The sequence below is a fragment of the Bidens hawaiensis genome, unplaced genomic scaffold, assembly GCF_021521415.1.
Source record: "Bidens hawaiensis isolate Kalapana, Puna unplaced genomic scaffold, B.hawaiensis_p1.1 tig00044789_1, whole genome shotgun sequence".
NCBI lineage: Eukaryota > Viridiplantae > Streptophyta > Magnoliopsida > Asterales > Asteraceae > Bidens > Bidens hawaiensis.
This window is the reverse complement of record NW_027505914.1, coordinates 16,772-20,486: the sequence shown is the minus strand read 5'-3', so window position 1 is coordinate 20,486 and position 3,715 is coordinate 16,772. Positions and strand designations below refer to the sequence as shown.

At 33.2% G+C, this 3,715-nt stretch overlaps 1 pseudogene; it reads right to left on the bottom strand.

The window, feature by feature from the left end:
- Positions 1-2,148: 2,148 nt before the first annotated feature.
- On the bottom strand, positions 2,149-3,409 carry LOC143615900 (protein LATERAL BRANCHING OXIDOREDUCTASE 1-like; annotated as a pseudogene).
- Positions 3,410-3,715: the final 306 nt, after the last annotated feature.

Sequence of the window (3,715 nt, the reverse complement as noted above, 5' to 3'; positions counted from 1 at the left end):
TGAAATGATGATATACTGCTTGATTTGGTTTTGTATATAGCTTTAGCGAATTAATACTTTACGTTGTGCACTGAAATAGTGCACGTACATTGTTGTCTTGTATGAGTTTTCATGATTTTTGTGTACATGTTAAAATTACAACAATAAATAGTCTGAAAAATTTAAGACTTGTAGTTTACAGTGCAAAAAAAATCGTAATTAAATTTGATGGTTTGATGGGGTAGACAAAGAGGTTTTGTTAAGCTAGAACATGTATTGTGAATTCAGATTTGTTAGCATGCTTTATGATGAATTTAATGATCATTTATTCACTATTTGACTTATTGGTTGATTAGTACATGGTTAGGCACTTAGAAGCTATTTTGACTAAATGGTTAGTCTTATTTGAAATATCTAGCGGTGGTCAACACTTGGTTGCTTCATGATTAGTACATGTAATATGGTTTAATATGCATGTCATACATTATTGCTAAACTTTTGAATTAAAATTACAATTATCATTTATAAGATAACATATTCGATTATAAGTCACCAACGGGTCTCCGGGTCAACTTGGACAAACTTTGGTCGACAGTCAACTCGGTCAACCTTTTTGGTAAACTGTCAACAAAGTTGGACCTTTTGGTAATGCCAAAAAACGTTGGGCCTTTTGGTCAAAGGTCAACATCAAAGTCAAACTTTGATCAAAGTCAACCAAAAGTCAAACTTTGGTCAAGGTCAATTAAAGTCAAACTTTGATTTAACACAAATAAACAATGGGATTGTTTGGATACTAGGGATTCTAGAACCACAACACCAAGGCCAGCCATGGCATATGGCAGGGTAGTCGACGGCCATAGGCCCGACTACCCGCTAGGCCCGGAATTTTTTTTTTAAATTATATATACTTTGATGAAAAACTATATCTATATTTAATGTTTTAACACAATTACAAAACAACTAACTTGGTTTAGTGGTAAAGGGTATGACTCCTAACCAAAAGGTTGTGGATTTTAGCATCATTTAAAACATGTTTTAGCATATATTTATACATTAGTTTTTTAATCAACCAAAATCATAACCAAGGAAGCTAGTTTAAAAATTAAATTGTTTAAACCCAACAAATACTCTTATTTACTTTAGGCCCAAATTTTTTTTTCATACTTATGTTAAATGATGATTTTTCATTATTAAATGGTTGTTCGGTATGACAAGTGGTTAGATCCTGGTATGTCACGCACATTGCGGTAAAACCTCGTTAGTCGAAAATTGAGGATGTGACATAATATCACTCGTTCTTTGACACATTAGAAGATCAAGTCATAGAACAAACCCATAGTTTCGTCCCTTCCAATATCACCATAATTAGGTTACAAATTGGAGCAATAGCACATACATGAACAATAATAAGGTTAGAAATCAGGAAGTTAACATACTGGTCTCGCGCAACAATAAAATCGTCGAACAAAATTATATAATGTCTAAGAGATTCGACCACATGATTGTTGAATAATGGTTAGTGTTTACTAAATATTTTTGGTAACCGTTATACTTATAACTACTACTTATTATTACTACTAAATATTCAACTAGTTATTATGATCGTTAGTTAATGAAAAATTAGACTAATTTTCAGTAAATTTCAATTTTTTCTTGGCTTTTAATTTTTCCTAATAGTGATAGTGTTAGCAGGTAAAGGCGGATCCAAAAATTTTCTTACAGGGATAGAAATTTTTTTGGATCATTACTCAGTTAACTTTGTTTTTTTAATCTGGTTCAGTCATTCAGCTCGAGTCAAATCGGCATATATTTTTTTCAGTGTGGTATTACTATTTCGGTTGGGTTAAATCGAGTCTGTTTATTATACAAAAAGACAATCAAAGAAAATATCATATAACCTAAAAGCACTTAAAACGTCATTAAAATGTATAATTAAAATAAAATATATCTAAAGTGGTTTTTATGGGTTTTCATTTTTTGTAATAAATATACCAATCTAAATAAGATAGCAAGTTTTTCTCAATAAAACAAATACAACTATGGTTTTAGTTGTGTATTAATTTCAAATTTAATTGAGCATAGATTAAAAATTTGATAGATATTGATTGGGTTGGGTATTGAACTTAAAAATGGGTACTTAATTCAAGTTTAATTGGACAAGTTATTTATACAGCATATATTTGTGATCTTATTTTTGTGATAGCAACAAAATTAAAACATATGAAAATGGACAACACAAGCAAAAAGTTAAAAACAGAAGAAAAGACCATCCTCTGAACATAGTCAAATCTTGCAAGCATCAAGTGATCTCTTACCCTTCTGGTAGTTCTTGAAATAAAAATCTAGAGAAAATGTTACATTCTTGTATAACCTTGGCCTGTCATCCGTAATCAACCTGTCTATAGGTCCAATATCGTTTTCGGTTTGAGGCATGCAGAACATAGCTACAGTCATCCTTTGATTTTTTGAGTTCACCAAGACCCGATGCACTGGGCTCTTGAAGATCCCATTACTCATTATCTGCACATGTACGATATTTCATCAAACAGTTCTTGATCTCCAAACAAATCATATATTGACAAGAAAGATTGACCTAGCTAGAGTCGTCACATTCACAAAAGCAACAGAGGTCGAAGGTTCGAATCCAGATACTAAATTTAGTGTTTTAGTATCTGCCGGGTATTGGTGAAATTTTCAATGATGATTTTGAAAAAAAAAAGCAAGAAGAATTACCTGGATTTGATGGTTAAAGCATCCGGAACTCCAAACGACTGCCCATCTTTCAAAACCTGAAGACCTTCAACCTCTTTGTCTTGCAACAGAAACGTCATGGCGGTTTAAATCTTGCAAACATTTTGAAACTATTAATCCCATATTGCTCTAAGAAACAATTCTCCACCAAGCTCAATGATGTAGCCAGGATAACTTCATTAGTCAACTCTATCTTAGAGCAATACCCATCAACAACCTCCCTGAAATCAGTTGGATTTTGAGGCCAAAACTGAATCTTTCGTTGGTCTTTCGGAAGGACAGTGAGATAGAGTCTATCAGTCCAATCAAGAACTTGGTCATCCGAGAGAACCATGTCATTCCCATAGCCTTCAACATCATCTTCTTCCCTCAAGCATTCCTTCTTCTCCTCGGCTGATAAATCAAAGAACAGTCCGCTGACTTCACGAACTTTGTCCAAAAGAGAACCTTCAATTCCATGGTTAATTGCCGATTTAAGCCTATTGAGCTCCAAATGGGATGAACTTAAGAGGCTAACATCAATAACTGGAATCTGTGTTGCGGAAGACTCACCCGCGGTGGCGATGTTACCATATTCTTCATCTTCTTTACGTATAAATCTGTCCGGCAGCCGCTCACGGTGGGCTGCTGTTTCCTGAACTTGATTGTTCATCAACTTATGGTTTTCCGGAGCAAATTATTGGTGTGTAATCAAATTTGTCTCCAGAATGAAGACAATTCAGCGTTTGTTGTTATTGTAATTAAACTTTGGAAGGGGTAGCTTACAAATTTTAGAATTCTTTATCTTTTCCAACACAATTTTATTAAAATATTTAAATATAGTACTGTATTATAGTCCATACTATAAAACAATTGTTACCGATTATGGTTCGTCCTTTTCTGAAAGTGATACCTGGCTGGCAATGTGATAACTGATAATCAAGGATATATTTGTTTAAGATTCAACATATAATAAAATACTCAACAACACAGGATAACGTTAATT